Consider the following 21,619-nt stretch of genomic DNA (forward strand, 5'->3'; position numbering starts at 1 on the left):
GGTTTAAAAGATGGGAGAGATTGAAGAAAGAGACAAAGGTTTAAAGGTCATAGCCTTCGAGCATAAGAGGCATATGAATGGTGTCTTGGCTTTAACTCCCAATTATATGAACTTCTGTTTTAGCTGAATAGGCCAGTGCCTCGTGCCTTGATATTTCGGCAAATCTATTAGTGGTTCCTTCAGCATAGGGAACTTTCTACTTTATGCCCTGTCGCCATAATAATGTATTTATAGAATTAAACATTCTCAAATTAGGGTCTTGTTAAATTGACTTTTTCTTTCAGAAAGTAGCTACTTAAATTCTGTTACAGCTACAAAAGATCCATGAAGTGCTGACTGCTTAAACTGAAGAAGGTGTCCAGGGCCTTAATTCTGCAAACATTTCCTGTTGTTAGAAAGTATGATGCTTGAACAGCGATCTCAGTGTATTTTATGTTTGAAAGAGGGTAACATTTGGTGTGTTTAAGAGAGCTGATGTGTTTTGGATGACACTGAAGTTGATCCTTGGTTTCACATTAAGATGAACCTGGGTCCATGTGTCTGCTTAAAGAATGTAAATTGGCATACTTGATAGGAGGATAAAGCTTTGTAGGAATTAGAAAAGATCATTCTCTTTTTTGTTGCAGAAGCAGTATAGTATAGTAGTTAGAGCATGGGCCCTGGAGCCAGGCTGCTTGGTGTCTTCCTTTATTTATTTTATTATAAAAAGTAAATATAAAGTGAGCTATGTTGGCCAGGTTTGTCTTGAACTCCTGGCCTCAGGCAATCCTCCTGCCCCAGCCTCCCAAAGTGCTGGGATTGCAGGCATGAGCCACCACAACCTGGCCTGCTTGGGTTTTTCTATCTTGGCTCTGCCACCTAGCTGTGGGACCTTGGACAAGTTACTTCATCTCTCTGTGCCTCAGGTTTTTCAAATGTAAAATTGGGGTAATTGGATCTATCTCATAGGGTTGTGAAAATTAATAAGTTAATGCTCTTAGAAGAGTACCTCATATGTAATAAGCACGCAACTGTTAATTATTGTTAATGTAGAAGTTAATTCTGTGTATAAATCAGATACACTGTGGTCAAAGATTTGTGTGTATTTGTAAGAAAAGAGGAGAATGGAGAATCTATTTTTAAGTGGTCCTATGTGTGAATGCTGTGTTCCTTTATTCCTCTTTTTCTCTGGACACTTGGCAGTCAGGAAGCTTTGTTCTACCAACATAGTTTTGTTGCTGTGAATGTCTCACACCAACCGGATGATTTTTTCCAATTGTATCAAACAACTCTATTTTCAGGGAGGAGTAAGCTGGAGTGAAAACAGGCAAGGAGCAAAGTTCTTGTTGACATACAAATGCTTTCTGTGGATGAGTAAAGAAAAAAGTAGCCCATAAAGTTATTTTTGCTTGAATTACTTGGGCATGGAATGTTTAAAACATGCTTATTGATAGGTCCTGGACAAGAGCCTTCCCAATGCCAACCTAGGGCTGCCACACAACCAAATCAGATGCAGTGTGACTAGAAATGATGCCATGGTTTTGGCACCTAACCACTTCTTGACCACTCTGGGAGGGACCTAGTCTCTTGATCAAATTAACCTTAGCTCTGGGGTGTAAAAAAACCTTCTGACTGCTTCATAAAAGTCAGATGTTCAAAGTGCTTTCCAACAAGTACTCCAAGAAGATCACATTAATAGGGAATAAAGTCTGGGTGCGGTGGCTCACACCTGTAATCCCAGCACTTTGGGAGGCCGAGGCAGGTGGATCACCTGAGGTCAGGAGTTCAAGACCAGCCTGGCCAACATAGTGAACCCCTGTCTGTACTAAAAATATAAAAATATAAAATGGTGGTGGGAATAAAGGGATAAATGTTAGTAATGTACTTTTTTTTTCTTTTTGAGGCAGAGTCTCGCTCTGTTACCCAGGCTAGAGTGCAGTGGTGTGATCTCAGCTCACTGTAACCTCTGCCTCCCTAGTTCAAGCGATTCTCTTGCTTCAGCCTCCCAAAGTGCTGGGATTACAGGCATGCGCCACCACGTCCGGCTAACTTTTGTATTTTTAGTAGAGACGAGGTTTCACCATGTTGACCAGGCTGGTCTCAAACTCCTGACCTCCGGTGATCCACCTGCCTTGGCCTCCCAAAGTGCTGGGATTACAGGCGTGAGCCACTGCCCCCGGCCCAGTATGTACTTCTCAAACATGTCGTTTTAACCCTGTCTTCCCTTGTAGAAACTATCATTTGTTCTTGGCGATGGGAACTAATGATGGAAAGCCTGAGTTGCTCCTCCCAAGTGACTGGGTTTTCTTTATGGCACCAAATAACCTTTCCTTCTACTCATCACTGATTGGATTTGGGAGTGTGAAGTGAGAGGAAATAGGTCATTTGACAAGTTTGGTGGAAAGCTTCTCAGAATAAAGATGTAGGAAATATTGGGAATGAAATTAATAATTATAAAACTGTTCCATCTTATCATTGGGTTAGTCTGAGTCTCTCTTACTGCAACTTACTAGGCATGATAACCTAGCCTCAGATCCTGTGTGATGGGGTCGACAGGCTAATCCTACTGTGATATGGCGTTTGATGGACATTTATTTCCTTGTACTTTTTAAAAAAAAAGTAGAGTTAGTTCAGTTCACTGAATAACCAAAGGATTTCTGATCTCTTGCCCTAAATATTTTATTCTTGTCCTGTTTGTGAATTTTTTATTCTTCTAGACTTCCTTTTATCCCAGCAGTCCCTGAAAAAAGACAGGAAAGAAAAGAAACGCTGATCCAACCTTTCCGTGACTATGAAAGAGGCCATTACTATGAGGTGCAGTGCTCCGGTGGGGAGGGAGGCTTGCTTCCCAGGATTCCTGGCACTCTTTCCAGTAATGAGCAGTTTGTCTCTCAGCCTTTGAACCATTGTTCAAATTTAAAATTCAACCCAGTGGAAAGCCTTGGGAGGAAAAACATAGAAGGAGAGTTGATGTTAGGAATCACTGTGATCTTAACGCATGCCCTTGGAGTTTTTCAGTAATAATTCTTAAGGGTACGATAGGGAACAAATGTGGAAGAGCAGAAAGTGTGAAAGGATACGCACATCTAGCTGAATGCCTCCTTCCTGATTCAAACACAGTTTTTCCCAATGCCTGCTACCACTGCTCCCTCCCCCAGTGGGAATGGGGGTTTTAAAATAAAATCTCTCTCTAGCAATTGCTGTCTCCCAGAGGAATACAGCCCAGAGCTCTTTGCTGGACTACAGCCTGGGGTTTATCTCAGACCTCTGGAATCCTTCAGGCAGGGAAGGAGAAACCTCCAGGGACTGCATTCCTGACAGGGCCTCTCCTCTCTCCTCTCCAGACCAGCAGCAGCCTCTACCACCGGATGCTACCCACTTATGGGCAGGTGAAATAGAGTATTGGCTATCAGCTTTTGGAAGCTGCAAGAAGAAGGGCTGGTACCCAGCACTGCCACTGAGCACCTCTAGCAGGTGATTCTTTTAGGGGACTGGCATAGAGCTGGCCTGGTGTATTAGTCCATTTTCACACTACTATAAAGAAATACCGGAGACTGGGTAATTGACAAAGAAAAGAGATTTAATTGGCTCACAGTTCTGCATATCTGGGGAAGCCTCAGGAAACTTACAATCATGGCGGAAGGGGAAGTGGGCATGTCTTACATGGCAGCAGGTGAGAGCACGTGTGAGCGCAGGAAAAACTACCATTTATAAAACTATCATGGGAACAGCATGGGGGAACCACCCCATAATCCAATCACTTCTCTCCCCTGACATGTGGGGATTACAACTTGAGATTTGGGTGGGGACATAGAGGCAAACCGTATCATCTGGGATATTTGCAGTAAATCTACTTTTTATGTAATAAGGTTTTCTGGGACCTGGTCACAAGAAGCCTCTAGGCCTGTGTGGTAAGCCATATCCTTAACTTACAGGATGGTGAGACAGCTGCCCCCTTTCCATCCATTTAGCACCAAGGCAGACCTGGTCCCAGCCCTCTGCTTTTTCCCTATGAATGGGGCCTCTGCAAGGTTGCCCCAGCCCAATCATTCCACCAGATGCCAAGACAAGGCTCCTTTCAGTTTTTCTAGAATTCAGGGATGTGCGGAAAGCCATGTGTTCCCACCTGCTTGTTCTTCAACCCATTCCACCTCTCAAGTCTTGGGGCAGAGCAGCTGTTGGAAACCTGCATGCTGTGAGGTGAAAGAAAAACCATTTTGTTCCCTCTGTGCAAACACTGATGTTGTCTCTGAAGTGTAGGATTTCCTCTGGTACTCTCCACAATCGATCCTCTTCCAGAATCCAAGATACCATCCATGAGTTTTTCTCTATGTTGATCCACATCTGGTTCGTTCTTTCTAGCCAGTCACAGGATCTGCCTGTCTTCTGTGGCATAGATACTTCTTTCAGCACTCTAGCTGTTTTGTCTTTCCATTTCTGTCTGTCTGGGTCTTTCTCTGTCTCCCCTCCCTCCACCCTCTCCTGAGGACACTCGTGTTCATTATTTTCCTCGGGAAGAACTTGACTGCTAAGGAGAGAACTGTGAGTGGGAATGCTACAGCCCGCTAAGAAGGAGCAAAGATTTGGATTTCCTGACCACGAGACTTGCAAAGAATCTCCAGAGACTCTGGGCCCTGGAGATCAAGCCACAGCTGTGTTAGCGGGAAATCATCCTCTGACTGTCTCACCAGACCGCCAATTCCATCATAATAGCAGGGGGTGGGTAGGGGAGTATACATCCTAGAAACAGGAGCAGCAGCTGAAACCCAACTTGGCTTGTGGCCAGATGCAGGAAAGGAGAGGCAAAGCCAGGGGAGCCCGAACGTGGGCTACACGGCATTTCCGCTCCCCACCCCAACTTTTTTTTTTTTTTTTTTTTTGCTGGAACTGCGTGTGCTGCTTTCTAGAACAGATAATGAATCACAGAGCTGCTCAGATGGAGAAATCCAAAAGTGCCTCTTTGCCTTATCTCCCCCTTCTAGGCTTTGATTGATTAATAGAGACTTTTTACAGAGTCACTAAAGTGGGAGTGGGGAGTCCTCATAACCCTCTGGGGTCGTGCAGCAGAGGTGACCAGCGGGAAGTGAGCTACAGGGTTGTGAAGTGATGTGGGGAGGTGGAGGAGGAACTGCCACTCAGTCAAGTTCTGCTCAAGAAGGTCTGCTATGGGCCGAGTGAATTTAGGGCAGGAGCACCCCACACACTTTTTTCTCCTTGGCTTTTCTTAAACTGCATCACAACCTCCTGTTTTCTTCAGACAATTTCCAAGTTTTATTTTTGGTTTGGAAAAGGGTGAAAGTGCCTTGGCATCTGCATTTATCAGCTAGCACTCTGTGTGACCTACTTAAGAGACTGTGTAGTGACTTTTCTTTTTAGAGCCATGGGAGAAATCCCTAAAAGCAAAGATTCAGTGTCGGAAACTGAAGGTGAGGTATATGCGATGCTCTGCTTGGGTGATTATGTTCTATAGCTCCTGCCGGTTTCTCCCCGCACCCCCCTCCCTCTTCAGAATGCATTTTGAAAGGCGCTCCTAGCCTGCACTGCAGAGAGCAGCTGTAAAGATGCGGTGTGGGGGCGATTCTGGTGCGTGGGCTGGCCCAGCTGTCTGCTTCCCAACCTTTCAGTCACCTCAGCATCAGGCATCTGGCCGCCTAACATGGAGCTGGCAGCTTGCTAAGGCTCCTGAATGCCCTCAGGAGATGAAGCGGGGAGTCTCTTACTTACCAGGCAGAAAAGACTAAATGAGGTCCAGAGAGTGAGCAGCAGGTCATCATGAATGGTCAAGTAAGGACCCAAGCAGAGGCAGTGTTAGAATCAGCCCTGGACTGATTCCTTGAGACCTCTCTGGGCAAAGGACTGTGGTCTTGACTCTGAACATGTGACTCACGATTTGGAAAGTCATTCATCTTTGTTGGTTTCTATTTACAGTTTTAAAATAAAGTATCCACTTGCCTCACAATTGTGATTAGAAGATAAATTAGTGTTTGTAAAGCAAAGCTAAAAGATATAAAACAACTCAGTCCTGGATCCCCTCAATTAAGCATTGACAGGAGCACCCAGAAGAAACTCATGAATAGGGAACACAAAGATGCAGACAACAGGACCCTGGCCCTCACGGCCATTACATTCCAGTTAACACGCAAAACAACATAGAAACCCCCCAAAACTTGATAGTATGTTAAGTGTTGGCTAGTTGCTTGCTTCTCAAAGTATGGTCCAGGGACCATGGGTATCATCTGGGACCTTACGAGAAATGGAGAGTATCTCAGGCCCCACTTCAGACCTACCGAATCTGCAGTTTAACAAGATCCCCAGGTGATCAATATGCACATTAAAGTTTAAAGAGCAGGTATTTCCATTGACCTCAGAATCAAGCGTGAATTTCTCAGCTTTAGGTCACTCAGGGTCTAGCTGTGTCTTGTTATTTCTTCTCACATGCTGCCTCCAGCCATACGAACTATCTGCAGTTTAGGTAACTTTTTTGCAGGCTTCTGGGCCTCTTCACGTGCTGCTTCCTAGAGAGGCATGGTCAAGTTTACAGCTTAACTGTGAGAATAAAGAAACTACAGGGAAGGAAGAAGAGCAGAAAGCTAAGACCTAGTGATGAGAAAGCCTAGAGGTAGGGGCTGGAATAGGAAGAGGGCTCTGTTAAAAGGAACAGTTTGCAGAGAGGTAGGAGTAGAGCCTGGTTGCTGCGAAGGGAGATGGGGCAAAGAAAATGTCCTTGAACTAAGACTGCCATTAGTGAATTATTATTATTATTATTTGTGACAGGGTCTTGCTGTGTCTCCCAGGCTGCAGTGCAGTGGAACGATCACAGCTCACTGCAGCCTCAGCCTCCCAAAGTAGTTGGGACTACAGGAGCACACCACCATGCCAACTAATGTTTATATTTTTTGTAGAGATGAGGTGTCGCCATGTTGCCCAGGTTGGTCTTGAACTCCTGGCCTCAAAGGATCTTCCTGCCCTCACACTTTCAAACTCCTGGGATTACAGGTGTGAGCCACTGTGCCCAGCCACATTTTTTTTTTTCTTTTAGAGACAGGGTCTTTGTTGCCCAGGCTGGAGTGCAGTGGTGCAATCATAGCTTACTGCAGCCTTGAACTCCTTGGCCAAAGTGATCCTCCTGCCTCAGCCTCCCGAGTAGCTGGCACTACATGCACATGCCTCTATGCTCAGCTAAGTTTTCACTTGTGAATTTTGACAGAGGTTCTGTAGAAGATGGGAGAGAAAACTAGATTATAAGTGAGTGGAAAGATGTGGGGGCCCTGGCTGTAGCTCCTTCCCCAAGAAATTTGGCATAAAGGCAAAAAAGAACCAGGTGGCAGCTAGAAAGGATCTGGAGTCAATTGAAAGGGCCTGTACGTGTCTTAAGGCAGAACCATTGGGTGCAGAAACAGCTAGAGTGAGGGTGAACGGGATTTGAATATATAAACTCCTAAATATGAGTCTCTTATCAGGAGGAATAAACACTTTCTTTTCCTTCTCCTGTCAAATAAAAGGAGACGAGACACTAATAAATCACTCCAGGGACCTTGTTAGTATCAGCAGTCTGCATTCCCCTCCTCAATCCCAGCTCATGAAGACCCTTGCAGCTGAAACTCCAGCATACCAGTTGGCAAGGTAACAAACTGCTAAGGGATCCTGGAGAATAAAAGGATCACTCCCGAAACCCTAGTGCCGCCAGCTACTAATCTAAAGATGGAGATTTCTCATGCTTCATCCCCTTTATAGATTAGGAGTTTAAAACATATTGGAATGCAAACATGTGCTATGAGGAAAGCAGGATTTGTCATTCTTGCCAGCAGAAAACACACACGCACACACGTGCACACGCACACTTGTAGTCTGTTCTCATTTGGAAAGCCAGTTATGAATGAGCATGGTTTCCTGGGTAAAAATTTTCTCTTCCTTCCCTCCCCACCAAGTCTGACCTCATCTGTCATTTTCAGTGTTATGGAGGATTAGTCTGAGACTGAAAACAGGTTGAGACATATCCAACAAAGAGGCTCCGGATACCGAGAGAGGAGGGAGAGAAGCCAAGCAGTTTGAGGTCTCTTAAGGCAATTGACAAGAGGATCAGGAGAAGAAAGTAGGAGTAAGAGAGGAGAGTGGAGTGGACAGATAGGGAAGGCAAGAGAGACAGATGTCTGTGATGATTTAAAGAGAAACACGAGATTAAAATAAATTCAGAGTCAGAAAACAGGAAGAATGTGAGAAGGAGAAAAAGGTAATGGACTGAGAACTGCAGTGTATTTGATAAAACATAGCCCCGTTCAGATGGAAAAACAGCATCATCCCCCAGCAAACTCCTCTGGAAAGTGGGGGTGGGGGGAATGCAAAAGAATTAATAGCTCCACTTGGTAGTGGGATTCTTTCATGCTAAAGGTGTGAAAGTGATTTACAAACCGGCATCATTGCTGGACATTTGTCACAGTTTGCTGAAAAGATAAGGTGAGGCTCTAACTTGTTAGTCTTTGCATGCCTAGACCACCCAGAGACAAAACTCAACCCAGGGCTCAAAATTCCTCCAGTCTGTTTGCTCTCTGTCCTAATTAGACGAAGCTATGTCTAAAAACAAACAGATCATCTCGTCTCACAGATTCCCTTGCACCACTGCTATCTGCATTTAGTGCCTTCTCCTGACTTGTCTGATTCTTCCACTGGCATTCCTTCTCAGGTACCAGGGTTGCAAATCTTGGCCTTACCCCCCTACTTCCACCCCCCATCCCCTATCCCTCTTACCAACACACCTAAACACTCGTTAAGCTCACAGCATTATCTTCACAATGTAGTTCATTTCTATTCCTGCTTTCTAGTTCCCACTGGTACCATCTTCGTTCTTCAAACGCTTCTTACTTCAGTCTGTTCTCCACTTCGCCTCAAAGCCCCCCTCACCCCCACCCCAGCCCTACCTTATAACTAATGGATTACTCATCTGACAGTACAGTTTTGGTGATGTTATCAGTCTCCGACTCAAAAGCCTCTAATAACTTCCCATATTCTCTATGAACTCCTCTGCCTGCCAGTCAGCCTTTCATTTAGCCATCATTTATTGTCTACTCTGTGTCAGGCACTGGGTACAAAGATGAGTAAGGAAGTTGATATCTAGAGGGAAGAGGGATGAAAAATGGATCATTACAATCCAGGGTTAATACTACTTTGATATACGAATATTGATGAGGAATACTTAACCCAGACAGAGTGTCAGGGAAGGGTTCCTGCGAAGAGGAGGTTATTTCTGCGCTGAGTCGCAAATGGCAAATTGGACTTAGCCAAGTAGAGAATAAAGGGGAAATCATTCCAGGCAGATAGAGCTGCATGTACAAAGGCCCTGAGGCCTTGAGAGCTGGTAGGAGCTGAACATCACAAATGCTTCCTTCCTTCTGTTTGGAGCACGGGTGTGAAGAATGGCCCTGAGGATTAAGAGGGGTCAGATTGCAAAAGACTGGGCATGCCATGGGAGGGGGTTTGGTTTCACCTTAAAAGATGTGAGGGAGCCAAGGAAGGCTTTTAAGTGGCGCAGGGGAGCATGGTCCAGTTAGAGGGCTGTTCAGCAATGCAGATGAGAAATGACTGGGGCGAATAGCAACAGTGGCACTTCTCCTGAGGCATCTATCGTACATTGCCTTGTTATTTGTGTACATATTTTAAAATTTCCTGAAATGTCTTACCTCTCTTTTTCTCACCGAGTTGTAAACTCTTTGAAGATAAGTGCCAGACCTTAATCTTTTCTATGTCAAAACCTTCTCTGTCAGGATCTGCTCTGGTATCAGCAGAACCAGAGCCAGTGAAAAAATGCGGACTAGCCTAGAAGCAGTAGGCAAGAGGGAGCTCCCAAGCCAAAAGAAAGGAATGTGAGGTTTCTTTTCACTCCGACCCCACATTTCCTGCAGCCCAGCTGGGTTCCCGCTCTAGATTCTGAGAAGCAAGGTCTGAGTCACCTCTTTCTTCCTAAATTCCCCTCTTCCCCAAAGGGATCGAAGGCTGGAGGGGTACTGAGTAGGAACGATAGCAGGCAGCACCATCTGATTCTTTCCCCTTCTTGCCATACAGACAAACGGCAGCAATACTGGCAATGGCCAAGCCCTGAAGACCCTAACCAGAATGTAACATCCACCTCTCACCCCTGGGACCCGGCTTTCACTGGGGTGGAATTTCGCTTGGAGAGTAGGCAGAGGGGGGTAAAATTAGCCTTGAGAAGCTGGGTGGGAGGTGTGGGGAGGAGAGCTTGAGGGAAGGCAGGGAGTGGAATCAAATAATTTGAACCACTTCTCGGGTTACCGGGCTCTTCCCTGTCTTTCTGGTAATTGCTTGTTTACTCACTTCCTGGTTCTCAGAGGCTGTTGGACTCCTGCTGCTCTGGGAGTTGTGGGCTTACCTGACCCCCCCTCCTCCCCACACCTTCTCCACTGTATAGAACCTACTGGGAAGGAACAAAGACCAGAGTTCAAGTCCTAATGAGGTCTCCAGTGAGGCAGAGGTGATAGTCTTCATTTGGCACCAGGCAGAGAGATGCTGAAATCCCAGAACCAGCCCTTAAATTGGCTGTTGGCCTGGTGCTCAGAATGAGTATCCCTGGCAGGTGGGCAAGCTTCTGGAACCTGGTTTCTGGGAGAGGGGCTCTAAGTGCAAGGGCCCTACTGGGCCTATTTTGTCCCTAACCTACAGTCCCTCCCCAAGAGAGCATCTGAGTGCTGTGATTTAATAAATAATAAAAGTCAGAGTAAGGATATATGATGAACACAAATATGCATATTGTACCTATAAAGAACACAGTAGACAAATAAATCCTCCTATCTGACTATAACTGGTAAGAGCTTGTACAAATGTTCCCCAAAGGAGACAGATATTAGCCCCTTCATTAGTTAAGGTCCTTAACTGCATTTCTATGGTGAGGGATGATCATGTATTCATTTAAGTATGACTCTGTGCCTCTGGAGACAGAGATTCTGCGAAAACATTGATTAGGGGTAGGATCTTGCTAGAAAAAGTCATAGGTGTGCAATTCATATCTTCTAATTAAAGCACATTATCACTTACTTACAAATGGTTAGGGCTGGCCAGGCGCGGTGGCTCACGCTTGTAATCCTAGCACTTTGGGAGGCCGAGGCAGGCGGATCACGAGGTCAGGAGATTGAGACCACGGTGAAACCCCGTCTCTACTAAAACTACAAAAAATTAGCCGGGCGTGGTGGCGGGCGCCTGTAGTCCCAGCTACTTGGAGAGGCTGAGGCAGGAGAATGGCGTGAACCCAGGAGGCGGAGCTTGCAGTGAGCCGAGATCGCGCCACTGCACTCCAGCCTGGGTGACAGAGCGAGACTCCGTCTCAAAAAAAAAACAAAAACAAAAAAAACAAATGGTTAGGGCTTTAATAAACTAACCCCTTAGGAGACCCTAGGTCAAAAAACAAAGATAATTTTCTATAGAAGGGTCAACATAACTAATGGAAGTTTACTAGTGCTTTTCCTTAGGCACATTAGGTCCTTAAGGACTCTTAGCCTTGATCTCTAAGTTCAGGTCTCCCCTTTGGCCAGGGCCCTAGGGAGGCCATGAGTCCTTGGGAAAGTGAAGGCAAAGCTGAATCTCCAATGGCATCTGGGACATCTCTGCCCCTTCCTTCTCTGTACTGTACCCTATCCTCAGCAGCACTTGTGGCTCCCCTAAAGCCATGTTTTCCCAGTCTTCCCCTGCCTGGGCCACCCTTCCCATCTACCTGCTGGGCCAATGAATCCTTGCAGACTTTTCTCCTTGATGTAATGATTTGATCACGTTTCTTTGCTTGACCAGACTGTACCCTCTCCACCGCTAAATCACATTCATCTTCCTATCTCTCGAATCTAGCCCAGAACCTGGCAGGTGCTAGGGACTAGATCTTGTCTGGGGAGACTCAAGTTCTGGTTCAGTCATTCGCAATCTGTGTGACTTTCAGCAGGCCTTTTAATCTTTTTGTTTCTTAGCTTCTTTATTTTAAAATAAATCTTGCCAATTCCAACTTAGACGGTTACAAATTAAAAATGAGACAACTGTGGAAGTGCTGAACAAAACGCCAGGTGGTGGAGGTGGTAGGAGGGGCGCTTAGCTCCAAGCAAAGACATATTTGTCTTAGTCTGCTCTGGCTGCCATAACAAAATACCAGAGTGGTTTCTGCAAAAAAAATGTATTTCTCATAGTTCCGGAGCCTGGAAATCTGAGATCAGGGTGACAGCATGGTCAGGTTCTGTTGAGGGCTTTGTTTCTGGCTTGCAGATGGCCACCTTCTTGCTGTACCCTCACATGGCAGAGGAGAGAGAGAGCTCCTAAAGACCCTATTTCCAGATATAGTCACATTAGGGGTTAGAGCTTCAACACATATGAATTTTTGGGAAGCATATCCATTCCACAGCAATACTGAAGGAGATTCATCAGCACACAGCCCTTCAGTTCTGTCCCCACCTCCTACAGCTTGCAGATGTGGAGCACCCCACCAACTCCGTATTGCAACTACAGTACTCATGACTTGTATACCAATTTATAGATGTTTCAATAACTAAAGCATTTGTATGACATATCCTATGGCTTACAAAGAATATTTCATACATAGTCTACTCTCATTTTCACAACTATCATCTCACAGATGAGAAAAGCAAGGCCCCAATGGCCAGCCCAAGTCTTATTTCCAGGCCCTTTAACTGTATACCTCCAAACTCTTTAGGCCACACCAAAGTACTCGGCTGTAACCACTTCAAAGAAAACAGGGCTCTAAGAGCTGGTGAAGTCTAAAAACTCTTTAGTTCCTTCACTGTGACCACAGCTGACCGTCTTTACTTGTTCTATTCGCTCCCATATGAATCCTTTCTTTGTGCTCTAGAATTTTATGGAGTGGAAAATATATATGGAATGAGACAACATTCTTAGAGGAAAGGACTTTACAAATGCGAAGTATTAGTATTTTGTTTGATTTGGGCACCATTTGCAAAGGACGCTGCAGACTTTCTTACTATGTTTCTTTGGGATGCCCTGCCCACCCAGGACAACTGAAGGAGCCACTCTGGTTTTAATTGCAGCAATTCACCAGACAGTTTAGAACCTTCTACGTGCCAGGGCCTCTGCCCTGCAGAAGCTCACATTCCAAACAAGTCAGGTGTAGGCTCCGCTCCTACAGAGGGACCGTGTGAATAGAGCTAACTGGGTCGGCCTCTCTCCTTCCGACCTCCTACTCCCCTCCCAACACCTCCCCGCCCAGAACGTCTCAATTCTGACCCAGACACCCTGGGAGGCCGAGAGGCTCCTTTTGGATCTGCAATACACCCTCCTCACCACAACCAACAGACAAAACGCGCGAGTGCCGTGCAAGGTGGAAACCCTTCCCTCCGGGGGGCGATCGCCCCAGTAGGGTGAAGCAGGCCTCTTTGTTCACGGGATGCCTCGCTAGCAAGCCGGCGGCGGGGGCGTTCCCTGGACCGCGAGACCCCGGCTCCCGAGGACGCCTCCCGTGCCGCCGCTTCCCTCAAGCCCAGTGCCGCCAGCGCTCAGAGCTCCGGATCCTCCCGCCCCCAGCCCACCGGCAAGAGCTGGCTTCATTTTCCCAGTCCCCCTTTCATCTGGCCGCGCAGGCCGAGCACCGTCCGCTAAGGTCTCCTCCCATCCCAGCAGGAAGGGCGGGGAGACCCGCGGAGGATTTAAAGGGGCGCGGAGGTCAGGAAGGCTGGGGGCGGCTCCGCGGAGAAAATGGGGCGCGCTCGTCCTCTCCCGCAGCCTCGGCCGCCGCGAAGCTTCCTCCCCGCTCCCGCCTTTCCGGGCCCGGCGGGCCGAGGGGGAAGGGAGGCTTCCTGCGCCGACGCCCGCGGCTGCCCCAGTGCGGTCCCGCCCGAGAGCAGGCCCAGGCGGGGGCTGGGCGCGCGGCGGGGCGCTGCGACGGGAGGGCGGGGGCGGGGGCGGGGCCCGCCGCTTTCCGAGTCACCTCCCGCGCGCCGCGGCCGCCGTTGCCAGGGTGACCGGGGGAGCTCCGTTGGGGGGAGGCGGCCGCGGCGGGGACCGGCGGGCGGAGCTCGGCGGGCGGAGCTCAGCGGGCGGGGCGGGGCGGGGAGGGCCGGGGGCGGGAGTCGCTGCCTCGTCGTCATGGGAACGGCGCAGTTATTTCCAGCCCCCAGGCCGTGCCAATGGCGCGGTGCCAGGGTGCGAGGGTATTGCAGGACAGCGGCAATCTGCTGCGGCCTGCGACTTAACAATGCGCCCCTTCTGCAGCGCGGGGCCCGCCGGCGAGAGGTCTCGCTGGTCGGAGGGGCCGGGGCCGCCCCAGCTCGTCGTGCCTCCTCTCGGCGCTCTTCGGCTCGGAGCCTAGCGGCCCAGGGCGCTCCCGGCTGCACGTGCTGCCTCCGCCGCCGCCCACGCCAGACAAAGCGGGGCCCTCCCGGGCGTGTTTCCTAGGCGCCCCCCTTCCCTCGATGAACACTTTGATTTCTTCCCTCTTCTCTATCTCTCACTTCGTTCCAGCCCCCTCAACTGCCTCCTGGAGCGCCTTTTTTGTGTGCTCGCCATCTCACGTTTGGCCCTGTCTCCAAAGCTCTGCCTTCACGAACGCCTCCATTTGACCTTCCCCTTCCCCCACTCTCTGGTCTCCTTTGGTAGCTTTATCATACTTTTGATGGAAGGGCGACTCTCCCCTCTCCTATTTTCAGCTCCACATTACCTTTTGTATTGTCCTCTCCCCTTCCTATCGGCAACTTCTTTCTGTCCTTTCCCTTTTCAAGACTCTTCCAGAAACTCTTGATGTCTCTGCCTCTTTCACGGTTTCCTTTCCACTTTTTCTTTTCTCTCTGGGCTGTGGGACAGCAGAAGGGAGATTGCAAATGGCCACCTAGATTGAGTGCCCCATTTACCTCACTGACGCCATCCTTCTTTCTGTCACCTTGAAGTCACATTATTTGGGCACCTGGATGAGGCTTTGGGGATTCTACTGCTGTTGCTGCCATTAGCAGTCTCTTTGCTTGGAAGCTTAAATGAAGGAAATTTCTGGGAACTGGTCAAAGACCCCTGAAATGCACCTTAAGGACTAGACTTCTCTCTCACTCCATCTCTTCTTGGTTACTCTGGTTTAGTTTCAAACACCGTCTGCCTCTTCCCACTTCTTGACTCCCTTCACCCCTACCCGCCCCTCCCCACCCCCACCAGCAATCACATTGTTCATCCCTTTGGCACCAGCCCTAGATAGGAAAGGGTAGGTCCTCCTCTCCAGGAAGGAAGGTGGGGCAGAGTAGCTCCCGCAGGAAGGGAAGGAAAAAGGAGGGAAGGAAGGAAGTGGCCAACAGAAGGTGGAATCCGGTGGGAGGGCTTTTCATTGTTTGAACGTCTTTCCTTTTTAGCTCTGCAAAGTCAAGCCCAAGGCCATCTCACCAAGGTTCTGCTGCCATCTCCCAGAACCCCAGCTAGGACTCCCTTGCCAGAGGCTGGAGGGGGCTGAGGTTTTGGTGGACATATTTAAGGGAAGTGGGCAGAGTTTCATGTATGCTGCAAATTGTAAGCACTTACATTTTTAATGTATCCATGTTCTCTTTCTTTTCTGTCCAACAAAGTCAGCTTTTATCTTCCATTTTCTCCAGGGGGAAAAAAAAAACTCCAGGGTAGAATCATGTCTCAGGTAAGGAAAATGTATCTAGCATTTCCTGAGGAACTTCTACATGTGAATCTGCTCTTATATTCTGTAATATTTTACATTTACATAGGGCTTTTTTTTCCCTGAAAGGCTGAGTTTTAAAGCTAGTGGGTAAAAGGAACCAAGTAAGGTTGCGATAAGGGTTGAGATGAAGTAGTGGAAATGGGAGCTCTTTAAAACTAAATACTCATCAATACTGCTCTCCAATATTTTGCCACCTTTTTTCTAGCCTAGGCTCAGGGCCAAATGCAAGCCCCAGGAACACAGGCAAGGAAGTGCTTTTGTCCATTCTAGGCGTGTGATCCAGTACCAAAGATGCTTAGTTATGGACAAAGAGAAGTTTGTGGTATGACTATTCTTTTGCATAGTGTATCTTTGCATCTGCATTCACTTAATACCCGAATGCCTAGAAAACTGCCAGCCAGGCTTTGGCTTCATTGGCAGTGTCTTGTTCCTTGAAAGCCCTAGAAGGACAAAAAAATTAGCTGTGCTTTGGAAGACTTTGTCTGAAACCTACAGTAGGTTTCAGACAAGGTCATCCAACCTTCTGGATTAGTTAACTGTGTCCTGAACACAGAGCAGAGGCCAGAGGGAGTGGGGTTTTGTTTTTCTCAGCCTGGGGAAGCTCATCCTTGTGCTCTGCAAGTGTGTGCTCTGGGGAGAGAGTGTTATCAACACTTCCACGGTGTGGGATGGGGTGGGGGTCAGGAAGGGGGCCCAACAACTTTAGGAGGCTTTCTTTTGTTTTCTGTTTTAAGTTGCTGTCTTGGTGGTGGGGAGATATGAGAGGGTGGACACCTGGCTGTTGGAGTTGGGACAAGTATGAGCAGAGCTGTGGGGCTTGGCTTCCTCTCCTACTGGCTCATTTCCCCGGGGAGGGGAAGATAGTGGTCTAGAGGGAATTTCCTATCCCTTTCAATCAGCAAACGGACCTGCAAGCCAGTTTGCCTGGGCACTTAGGGCACTGAGTTTGGGGCACCTCAGGGAGCTTATACTCTCCCAGAAAACACAAGCCCTGCGAACAGTTCTCTGGTCATTGTGTGGAGCAGGTGTGGGATGCAAAGGTAGGTAGGGCAGATTCCCCATAAATAGAAGACAGGATTTTCTCATAAACAGAGGTCTCAACTATGAGGGGGAGCTGGGCTTCCTTAGGCATTCCCAGTCATGGAGATGGTCGAGGAGCCTGGGCTGGAAGTTTGCCTGTCAGAAATTCTGCAGCGTTGTGTTTCTGTGCTGGGTAGCGGTGAACTGATGGCCCACATGGTCCTGTCTGACTTCAAGATTCTGCAATTTTGAAATATACTAATGATCCTAGGCAGCATGTGATGAATAGCTTGAGCTTTGCTAGGGATTCCATTCATCAAATATTTATTGAGTGTGTACTTTGTACTGCAGCTCTGCTAGACGCTGTAGGAGATTCAGAGGTATGAACAATGGGGTTTAAGATCTTTGCAGAGGCCGCTAACACTTGGAGTACAGTGAGGCAGGAAGGGGGTTCCAGGCCAGAATGAGTGGTCCTGCCCCACATTACCACCCCATCAAAACCAGACAGTCAGCATTCTCTTACACCAGTGCCCTGTGATTTGTTTCTTCCTGAGATGCTGGTTTCAAAGATTTCCAGGGACTTTGATCTGTAGGACAGGGTCAGAAGAGAGAAACCCTGTTAATCCAGAGAGAAAGGCAGAGCGTGTGGGGTTGTGTCTGCAAGGGTGAACGCTGAGTGAGGATAGAGTCCCTCCTGTCAGGATGTGCCAGGATGGGGCAGGCATGAGAACCAGGAGGAAAATGAGGTGGAAATGAATGGGGCCCTGTAGGAGGAGGTAATGAGGTGAATCAGAAAAATCTGTCACTGAGATCTAGGAAGCGACTGGGGGGTTTACTCTCTCTTGGTCCTTTTAAAGATGAGACATGTCAATTTGAGAGCCTGGACTCATGAAGACAGATCTACCAGGCACCAGGGATGGAGTGGGTGGGAGCTTGCCGTAGCTGCTGTGCAAAATGGTAAGATCCCCATACTTGGGCAGCCTGGAATTGGCCCTGGGGCCCATCTCTCGTTTACCATCTTTGGCAAAAGGAGTCCTGCTGAACCCCAAGAACTCCTTCCCTGGCCAGTGCTCAGTGCCCCCATCCCCATCAGCAGCCCCCTGGGAAGAGTCCAGGTATCTGTAGGGACTCTCAGGATTTGTAAGCCAGAGAGAGCTGTGGGGAGGGGGTGGAGGTGACCACTGCAGGATGGTGAAGTCTGGGGAAATGAATGTGTCCCTTTCAAGGATTCTGATTGGCTCAGTTGTTCAGGGGAGCAACTCAGGAATCCGTTTCATTAGACTCCTTAGCATCTTCAGGGATGCAAACCTCTGCTTTGTTGGTTTATGTCTGTGTGTGTCCTGGAATAACCTCCCTCTACCACAGCTGTGGACACTCTCAGAATCTTATGCCCAGAATGTCCTTCAGGGGATCATTTCTCGTAGCTTGGGAAGGACCTGGGTGTGATATGAAGGGTCTTAGGAGGAGGGGCAGGCACTCACATGCCACTAACCATGTCTTCTACTAGCCTGTAGCTTCTTTGGAGACATTGGTCTAGTTTTGAGGCATGATCTTGGGTACCCATTGAAATGCAAATGCTGCCACTGCACCCCTGATGACTGTGTGCTGTAAGGAGCAGAGCAGCAGGCACAGAAAAGGGCCACCCAGCACAGACCAGGAGCCTGAAGGACTGGGATCTGGGACCAGGGAATGATGGGGATGGGGACAGGTCCAGGGAGGAAAAAAACAAATAAACACGGGGGTTAGGGTTAGAAGCCTTCTTTGCTGTCTGTGCTTCATCTCTGGTGAGCTGAAGGACTCTGGAGCTGCCCCCGGGTCCTGGCTGCAGGATAGAGGTGCTCAGCCATCTCTGAACCATAGGGCCTGTGGACCTGACACTGTGGCCTGGGATATCTGTGAATCCCCGTGAGGTAGATGGGGGCTGGAGTGAGATTTTATTCTACCTTGAATATGAGAATAGGAAGGCTGCTTCTGGGAGTTTTGCGCCTGTCTGCATTCAGATCACCTCAGGGTTCTTTGCTTTGAAGAATGAACAGAAGCCAGGGGCTCCATTTGACAAGGGCTCTGCGGGGGAATTGTGGGATGTGGTTGTGAGCTGCAGGGAGCCCTTCTCCTGCCCAGATGATGGATGTGACAACCCTCTGCAAGAGAGGCAGCCAGATGCCGGTTGCTTTTCTGGTGTTAGCTCTCACTGGTGGGGTTCAGATAGAAAGCCCTGGCAGGTATCATACGCAAGCCAAACGAGGGCCAGAAGCACCTGGACTGAACCCAGGGTCCTCAATGCCAGACACCTGGGAGTTCCCCTGCAAAGGGTAAGGCTGTGGAGGGGAGGGGCTGAGCTGGAAGCTGAAAGAGATGGGGCAGAGGATGGACTCTTCAGCCCCAGAGGAACTGGTCTTAAGCCTGCTGCACTAGTCAGAGTGACCAAGAGGGAGCCCCCGTGCCCGCGTGCATAATCAAGTTCTGAGAGCTGAGATCAACGTGTAACTCTGGCAACTCAGGTCTGGCGATTTTTGGTTACTCCAAGGCCACTGAGCCTTCCTCATGAGGCTCCCTGCATTTCCCATCTCCACCTATCAACCTCTGTGTTGGACTGTTTGGTTTTATCTTCATCCTTAGCTGACACATTCAAGAGCTAATTGAGCTTAGAGGGTGAAAAGAGGCTCACCTTCACTTTCAGGATTAAATTCAAATCCTCCAGTACTAGATATTCAAGTCTTTGTGGTCCATTCCCTGCCTACTTTTACTGCCTCATCTTTTGACACCATCCCACATGCATGGCACCTTCTAGGAGGTGTTTGTAGTTTTCCAGAGGATGGTCTACCATCATTCTGCTGTGTCTTTGCCCATGCTGTTCACTCTCCCTGGAGCATATCCTTCCCTTTTCCCAATCCAGAGGTGCCTGGCTCTTCCTATGAGGCCTTTGAAAGAGCTTGTGGCTCGTCTTTTCGAGAGTTACTTTCCTGATGCCCCATGTCTCCCCATTCTGAGGTAAGAGGTCCCTTCTCTGTTCTCCCAGTCAACCCAGTCACAGCAGTTATCATATTAGATTGTGATCGTTTGCTCCTTTGTCTTCCTTTTTCTCGGGGGGTGGGGGGGATGGAGTTTCACTCTTGTTGCCCAGACTGGAGTGCAGTGGTGCCATCCTGGCTCACTGCAAGCTCTGCCTCCCGGGTTCAAGTGATTCTCCTGCCTCAGCCTCCCAAGTAGCTGGGATTTCAGGTATGTGCCACCATGCCTAGCTAATTTTTGTGTTTTTAGTAGAGACGGGGTTTTGCCATGTTGGTCAAGCTGGTCTTGAACTCCTGACCTCAGGTGATCCACCCGCCTCAGTCTCCCAAAGAGTCGGTATTTCAGGTGTGAGCCACTGTGCCTGGCCAAGCTCCTTTGTCTTCCTAAGAAACAAACAATTTCTTCTGGGGTTTCCCAGTGCTTAGCACTGTGCCTGATACAGAATCATCACTTGTTTATTTGTTTAGTTGCCAGTTGTCCGTGTCCTCCCCACCCCCACTAGAATTTAAGCTTCATGAGAGCAAAGATCTTGCCTTCTTCATTCACTGCTAAACCCCAATGTCTAGCACACAGTGGACCTGCAATAAATATTTGTTGAATGAATGCATGGAAGTCATGAGCTGTGATTCACATTTGGCTCCTCCCCTGAGTGCCCCAGTGACCTCGTGTAAGTTCCTCAGTATACTTAGGATGGTGTGTGTGTGGGCGGGGGAGTTGTAGTGGGACCTGTGTCTAGTGCACAGCCCTTCAAGGACCACTTCAAGTCTTCTCTGTGAAACCTTCCAGCCTCTGCTCTTGTGGCCAGTTCTGTGCAGGATTCCCAGCTTTGTGCATGTACAACTCAGAAGTATGGAGTTCGTACCTTGTGGATGAATGCTTCCCCCCATTCTTCTCCTGGTGGATCATCTTAAGATGAGTTTCAGTTTCCTCAGACGGTCTTGCAGGGTTCCAGGGTTGGTTACCAGTTGACCCTTATCCATAGACAGCTTCATAATGAATCCCTGTATTGACTCTGTCCCGTTTCTGCCTCCTGGGATTATATTCCCAAACGCACTACTTGCACATAAGCCTTTGTCTCAGGTTCTGCTTTTCGGGGGAACTCAGGTGAAGACAATCAGGTTCCACTCCTGGCTCTGCTACTAACTAGTTCTATTTTTGGGTAAAACCATTTCACCTCTCTGCTTCTGTTTCTTCAGCTGAAAAATGAATATCTGTGCCTACCACACAAGGTTTTTTGTAATATTTGATAATTCAATATATATGAGAGTGTCTGATTCAGTCCCTGCATATAGCAGGCATTCACTAAAGGTTTCTTTCTTTTCTTCCCTCCCATTGCTATAAAAAGGCAGGTCTGGGAAGCCTGTTTGGCCTCCTGGCTGGTGAGGCCTTGTGAACAAATGCTGCTGAACGTGATCTCTGCTCTGGTGGGAAAGCCAAGCCAGAGGAGCAAAGGGTGACTAGGCCAGATGACTCAGGGGTTTGGCAACTGGATCATTCTCTTCGGAGCATTCTGTAAACATTGGTCAATGGAATCTTGCAACATGCCTGACAGGTGGGAGGCGGGCAGGAGCAAGGATGTGGAGGATGTGGAGGCAGGGAGGAGGCCAAACATGTTGCTCACAGGGGCTGAGGGCAGCATGTCTAAGATGCTCCTGCAGCATGCTGGTAGGAAATGTTTTCAATGGGGGAGAGGATGGGGTGGTGACTTCTCAAGTTCTATTTCTGTCCCCTGCTTCTTTCCTGTCAACCCCATGGCCTTTCCTGGGTGGCGTCTTTTTGCTACAGAGAAAAAATCTTCATGTACCCCATGTCCAAAGTAGCTTACAGCCCATAGCCATGAAAAGCGAGAGTACAATTTCTGGCCTTCCTATGGGAGATGAGAGAGGGATTTGGGGGAAGGGGAGCTGCCTGGCTCCCCCTTTATTTATGTATGATATGCCTCCTCAGCCT

The 21,619-nt window shown here is 48.3% G+C and overlaps 1 protein-coding gene across 1 annotated transcript in view; it reads left to right on the plus strand.

The window, feature by feature from the left end:
* Positions 1-21,619, plus strand: part of LOC129468943 (major histocompatibility complex class I-related gene protein) — a 164,241-nt gene that overhangs the window by 73,507 nt on the left and 69,115 nt on the right. The window lies entirely within an intron of this gene.

This window comes from Symphalangus syndactylus, chromosome 12 (genome assembly GCF_028878055.3).
Source record: "Symphalangus syndactylus isolate Jambi chromosome 12, NHGRI_mSymSyn1-v2.1_pri, whole genome shotgun sequence".
Classification (NCBI taxonomy): domain Eukaryota; kingdom Metazoa; phylum Chordata; class Mammalia; order Primates; family Hylobatidae; genus Symphalangus; species Symphalangus syndactylus.